This window comes from Myotis lucifugus, unplaced genomic scaffold (assembly GCF_000147115.1).
Source record: "Myotis lucifugus unplaced genomic scaffold, Myoluc2.0 scaffold_1560, whole genome shotgun sequence".
NCBI classification, from domain to species: domain Eukaryota; kingdom Metazoa; phylum Chordata; class Mammalia; order Chiroptera; family Vespertilionidae; genus Myotis; species Myotis lucifugus.
The window spans coordinates 7237-14472 of record NW_005872608.1 but is presented as its reverse complement, the minus strand read 5'-3'; positions in this window follow the sequence as shown (position 1 = coordinate 14472).

The following is a 7236-nucleotide window of genomic DNA, read 5'->3' as shown; positions in this document are numbered from 1 at the left end:
AGAACCACATGCAGCCCTCCCGGTGAACCTGGAGCCCAGTGATCCGGAAGCTCCATGGGCTGCACAGAGTGAGCAGGAGAAAGTCAGCTGGTCAGCAGAGGAGAAGCACTGCCAGAGCGGTGATCCCACAGGAGGCCTGGGCATCTGCGCTGCAGGCCCGCCACATGCAGGAGCCGCTCACACTGTGTGGGTCCCTGGAGAGACTAATTAGGGAGGTGGTTCCTCAGACAAGTCTGGACTACTTGCTAAGCAACAAAGTAGGATAGGAACTAGATCGATCAGATTTATGGCATTTATGTAAATGTACTTATGTGCACATTTTCACTGACCATCAGGTAAACACCAGAAAACATTGTATTTCACAGTCATTTAAATAGGGATTTGCTAAAGATAAGATGCTAGACACCATGTTTATTTTTTTGTTTCTTTTTAAAATCTTTATTGTTGAAAGTATTACATGTCTCCCTGCTTCCCTCATTGACTTCACCTAGCCAACCCTGCCCCCTACCCCGGCCTTCACCACCCTATTTTCTGTGTCCAGGGGTTATGCATAAATGCATACAAGTTCTTTGATTGATCTCTTCCTGCCCATCCACCCTCCCCATTTTCCCTCTGAGATTCAACAGTCTGTTCCATGCTTCCATCTCTCTGGATCTATTAACATCATGTTTAAATGGAGCTTTTAACTAAGGTATTGGAAAAAGGTTTGAGGAACACGGAATGTGGTATTTATTTCAGTGCAATTAAAAAATATTGTCTAAACTGTTGCTTCCTGTAAAAAAAATAGTTTTGCTTTGTTGTTGGTCCATTCTGCTGCAATTTAATGGACATAAACATCTTAATGAATTGAAATGGAATGAGATTTGATTATAAGGAAAGTCTGGATAGTCATTATGAGTAAAAATAATTTAAATGGAAAGTGCTAATATTCACTATAAATTTGCTAATTGTCATTCTGTGGCAAATACTATTACAATAATGACACTCATAGTCACATTATTTTGTGAATAAGCATTAGGAAAGTTGATTATAAAATCATATTTTACCATTAAATATTTTTCTTCAAAGCTATTAAATCTTATACGCTAAGTGTGTCAGCGTTTGTAAGTGCTTTGAAGATGAGGAATGCTCTTCTAGGCCAAAATCCCATAAAACATAACACCCATGTTATCATTAATAGTAATGGCAATAAATGGGCTTTTGATGTATGATCCTTTAATCTCATAAAAGTGGCTTTTTATTTCTTTTTATTTTTTTTTAAATTAAATCTTTATTGTTCAGATTATTACATTGGTTCCTCTTTTTTCCCACCATAACTTTCCTCTACCCAGTTCCCACCCCACCCTCCGCCCTCACTCCCCACCCACTCTCCTCATCCATAGGGGCACAATTATTGTGCAATCTCTTCCCACACCCCCCCACACCCTTCCCCCACCCCAAGATTAGTCAGTCCATTCCCTTTCTATGTTCCTGATTCTATTACAATCACCAGTTCATACTGTTCATCACATTATTTATTCACTTGATTTTTAGATTCACTTGTTGATAGATATGTATTTGTTGTTCATAATTTGTATCTTTACCTTTTTCTTCTTCTTCCTTTTCTTAAAGGATACCTTTCAGCATTTCATATAATACTGGTTTGGTGGTGATGAACTCCTTTAGCTTTTTCTTATCTGTGAAGCTCTTTATCTGACCTTCACTTCTGAATGATAGCTTTTTGCTGGATAAAAAGCTTTTTTCATTTAGCTTTTCTGTTGGGTGTTTTTTGCTTCTTCGTATTTCAAATCTTTGACTTGATTCTTGCGATCCTCTGGTCTGCTGTTGGAAGTGTGTATAATATTCTTTTAGTCTTGGTTGTAGGTTCTTGGTATTCATCACTTTGAATATTTCTTGCCACTCCCTTCTGGCCTGCAAAGTTTCTGTTGAGAAATCAGCTGACATTCGTATGGGTACTCCTTTTTAGGTAACTGCTTTTCTTTCTCTTGCTGCTTGTAGGATTCTCTCTTTGTCTTTTGCTCTTGGCATTTTAATCATGATGTGTCTTGGTGTGGTCCTCTTTGGATTCCTTTTGTTTGGGGTTCTCTGCGCTTCTTGGATCTGTAAGTCCATTTCTTTCACCAAGTAGGGGAAGTTTTCTGTCATTATTTCTTCAAATAGGTTTTCAAGATCTTGCTCTCTCTCTTCTTCTGGCACCCCTACAATTCGGATGTTGGTACGCTTGAAGCTGTCCCAGAGGCTCCTTACACTATCTTCGTATTTTTGGATTCTTTTTTCATTTAGCTTTTCCGGTTGGGTGTTTTTTGCTTCTTCGTATTTCAAATCTTTGACTTGATTCTTGCGATCTTCTGGTCTGCTGGTGGGAGTGTGTATAATATTCTTTATTTCAGTCGGTGTATGCTTAATTTCTAGTTGGTTGTTTATCACAACATCGAGAGTCTCACTAGATTTCTTGAAGATCTCAATACATTTATCGGCAATCTCACCAGTCTTTTCGAGGGCCTTACTAAATTTATCGGCGACTTCTAGATAGTTCTTTAAAGACCTTAAAAGTGTGGTTTTGAACTCTATATCCTGCAGTTTGCTTTCCTCCATTTCTGTCATTTGTGTCCTGTTTCTTTGTCTCTGCATTTTTTATGCTTCACTGTGTCAATAGTGTTCCTTTCTGTGCTAAGTGTCCCAATTACCTGAGGTAGACACTCTTGGTGCACCCCCTTGTGGGCTTTGTGCACAGTCTTGTTGTGGTTAAGCCTTGATTGTTGTAGTTATCACTGGGAAGAATTGACCTCCACTCCAATTGGCTGTGAGAATCAGCTGTGTCTGTAGTGGGAGAACTTCTGTGCTGGAGACACCCCTCTGGGGCATGACTAGCTTCAATGGGGCTTTGGTGCTCACTGAATCTGCCGCCTGAGTGTGTCCCTTATGTTTCCACGGAGCTGCAAACTGGTTGGTCCCACTCTGACCTCTGGGCTTCCTGGCTCCTGGATCTCTAGGGAGGTGCTAATCTAGCCTTTGCCGGAGGCTATCCAGCAAAAGCCTCCCTGCAGGGCTTGGGTGGGGAAGGTCCCACAGGATCAACACAGTGGGGCTAGCAGTTATGGCTGCTCTCAGTCTTGCCCTCAGAGGCTCTGCTTCTCAGTGTCCTTGTAATCTCTGCAAGCCCCTCGGAGAGAAAGCTGCCCTCGGGTTCTGACTGATGCCAGACAGTCCTGCTTCTCCCGTATGAGTCTGGGTCCCTAGAGACTCCCCTGGAACTGGAGCTCAGAGCCTGAGACTCCCTCCCGATTGAAAATGACAACCGAGCCCTCAGCCACCAGCCCGTTTCGCAGGCACTCCGCACCTTAGTATTTTACTTCCGCACTGCGCCTCCTCTGAGTCTGGGTATGCTTTTCTCTTTCCTTCTAGTTGTAGAATTTCCACTCAGCCATCATTCCTGTGGTTTTGGGTGAGGTCTGTTCCGTCTTTTAGTTGTATTTTTGAAGTGGTTGTTTGAGGCAGCAAACTCTGGTGTTTACCTATGCCGCCATCTTGGGTGTCTCCGGCATTTTCTTATCAAAAGTGGCTTTCTATAATTCATAAACCAATCTCCATTCTTCAGGTATAAGCATGCCTCCCATAAGAAAAATGTGTGGGATCCAAAAACTTAATGGTTCTATAAAAACCTTGTCTATACATAAAAAAGAGAAAGAAACTATACAACCATCCAAATACTCAGAAATTTTCTATAAATTTGGGGGAGCAAGGCAGGGTTATATTTTTATCATCTTGATTTATTAAGCCCACTATCTCACACCCCCACCTGATTATGAATGTGTAAGGGGCTCATGTTTGTTATTAAAGTATCTTATATAATAAAAGCCTAATATGCTAAGCATCTAGTTGTCCGTTCAACCAATCAAGGCATAATATGCTAGTGATACGCTAAGGCCACTCAACTGCTTGCTATGACATGTATTTACCACCAGGGGACAGACGCTCTGACTGGTAGGTTAGCTTGCTGCTGGGATCCGGCTGATTGGAATTGAGTGAGACAGGCTGGACATGCCCTGGATCCCTCCTGTGGTCCCCCTCCAGCTGGCCAACCTCCCACATCCCTCCTTGGCCCCAATCGTGCACCGGTGAGGTCCCTCAGCCTGGCCTGCACCCTCTCGAAATACGGGACCCCTCGGGGGATGTCAGAGAACCAGTTTTGGCCCGATCCCACAGGCCAGGCTGAGGGACCCCACTGGTGCACAAATTCGTGCACTGGGCCTCTAGTAGATAATAATCAATAATCAGGGTTAGGACTTTTGGATCTATTCCTTAGTATAGAGATATCTAATTATATACCTTCCTATACTTTTGCTAATTGCTTAATCTCTTTAAAATAAGAGCCTTTATCTCATTTCCATCCTGAAATAATAGTAGAAAATCATATAGGAATATCACTCTATCTAGGAAGAGTTCAACACACAACTCCACTACAACTAGCTTTGTTCTCATGGAACACAAATTTATCTTAGAGACTATGTCCAAAAGGAAATTATATGTCCCATTCCCACTTCTTTGTGACCAGCAAATGTAAGTTGGATCAAAAGAGCAGCAGTAAAGTTAGTTTTACTTTTTATAATCATGAAAATTAGATATAATCCCTTTATCAATGGAAAATTATATATATATATATATATATATATATATATATATATATATATATATATAAAAGCCTAATATACAAAAGTATCCCCTTGGGAGTTCTACTGACCAGAAGTTAGATCACTCGCTATGATGTGTATGATGTGTGGGGGGTGGCGTGGAATGAAGGAAGGTCCTGGCCAGCAGCTGGCAACTGGGGAAGGGTGGCCCTGGCCAGTGGCTGGCAGCTGGGGAAGGGAGGCCCCGGCCGGCAGCCGGCAACCACTAGAGACCTTCCCCATGCACAATTTCATGCACTGGACCTCTAGTTTATTATAATTTATTTTCCCAACTACATCTTGAATATATTTATTCATTCATTGAACATTTTTTGATGGTGTTCTAGGTAACAAGAACAGTTCTAGGGAATGGGTATATGGAGATAAAAGCTACAATTCTGTTATTGCCTTCAAAAAGTTGCAATATTCAGGTTAAATACATTCATAGAGGAATATAAAGGGCCCCAAAGGAAAACTACTTGTGTGAGGTGGGTGTCAAAGGAAGGGTTCTTATAGTAGGCAATGCCTGGCCAAGATTTGAAATTGGAAAAAGAGTTACCTTGAAAAAGAAGTAGAATATGGGTATTTAATATAGATGGATCAGTATGTGACAAGGGTGAGAGGCATGGAAAATCTAAAGAAATTAGATCTCAGATGATAATCATGTGCAAAGGAGGACATGATGACAAGAAATAAGGATGGAGTTAGGAAAGATGTGATGGTGAAAGACTTTGCCATGAAAATGAGTTTGGGCTTCATTCTATGAGAAAAGGAAAGAGCTGTATTAAAAACTTTTACAAAGAGAGAATATGATATTCAAAAGTATGCTCTTTAGAGCTTCACCTCTGATATTATGATGAAGGATGGATTTGACAGTAGGTTATAGTAAAATACTATATGAGAAAAAAGGACCCATCCTAAGGCAGTAATGTGGGCGTGAGAACGGATTAGACTTGGTGCAAAGTCTTGGTGATCTTTTGAATGAAAGGAGAAAAGGAAGAGTACAGAATTAGTTACTTTGGGGGATTCTGCTGTTACAATGATAGAAAACATGGAAATAAGAGCAATTGTGATGGGTTTGCTGGGTATTAACAATTGGATATAAGATGCTTGTGGGATATTCCATGACTCCTGTGTAGTTGCAATTATAGAACTGGAGTTCAGGAGAATATCTCAGATGGAAATATAGTTTAGGAATCTTTGATCTGAAGGTCTGAATGTAATTATCCAGGGAGACTGTATAGAGAAACAAGACGAAAATACCAAGGATACATAAATTCTAGAGAGCACTAACCATTAAATAATACTTTGTGGCGAGGCCGACCTAAAAGTAGGAACTGCGGAGTTGGGTGTGGCTAGTGAGCCATGCTGGAAATGTTAGGAAGCAGTGGCTATTCGTGCAAATCAGAGAGGAGGATTTTCAAAACTCAGAAAGTGATCAAATTAGATAAATACCATAAATATTTATCGTAAGAAGAAGATAATAGCTGGTCATCTTACTTATGTTCAAAAGTAGGGTGACAGGATAAAGATTAGAGTCGGTAAAGAACCAGGTGAGAAACAAAGAAAAGATACTGATATGGATGATGCATCCCTAAATTTTTATAAGATGCTTGTCAGAGTGTGACCTCCAACAGAATATGCAATTCCATTGTGCCAGGAATGTGTGATCTCCAATGTACAAATTCCATTATGCCTTAAGTGCCAAAGACAGACATGTTTGTCCTAGTGCCTGAAATCCTCCTTGTCCGTTAGCTACATGAATACTTTCGTGTTGCTATAGACATTCCTATACTATAAGGCATTTTACTGAGAAGTGAAAATGTAACCAACCAGCCAGGCATTTGGGCTGTGCATCTGGCAATCAGTTCAAAGGGCTTTGCCACTGAGTTGATGAGTATTTGTGGTCTCTTGCAAGTCCCTCCCTGTTGCCCTTCAGTTCACAATCACAGCAAAGTCTGTTGGAGATATTATGTCCCTGGGCATGCAAGGCTCCTGGGGAGCAACTTGAGTTTGGGATAAATAAATCACGTGGAAGTTCATTCTGGAAGCGGCTTAAGTATCTTGCATAGGTGCCAAGAAAATTTAAATGCAAAAAGAAGAGACCCGAAATATCCCTGTGCTGTCTTTATGTATACAATGTATTTATTTAATCTTTGGTAGCTTTTACACTAGCTCTGCTACCAGATGGTAGGCTGGGCAGAATATGCAATACAATAGTACATGAAATAGACAAACACCTGTGCCTTCAGGAGCTTATATTTTAATGGGTAGAAGGGGAGCCACAATAAACAAAACAAATAAGTAAATATTGGATGTTGTAGGTGGCAAAAGACATCTGGGGAAAAAAGAAAAGTATGGAAGGGATATTGGAATTTTGGGGAGCGAGGTGTGTGAAATATTAAATGGGAGAGTCAGTGAGGGCCTCACTTTGAGTAAAGACTGAAATTGAAGGATTAAGCCAATGGAAGAAAACCTGGAGGAAAAGTGTTTCAGGCAAAGAAGAAGCAAAACATACGAGGTAGGCAACAAAAAAAATGCAGGAGAGTAACAAAAAAGAGGAGAG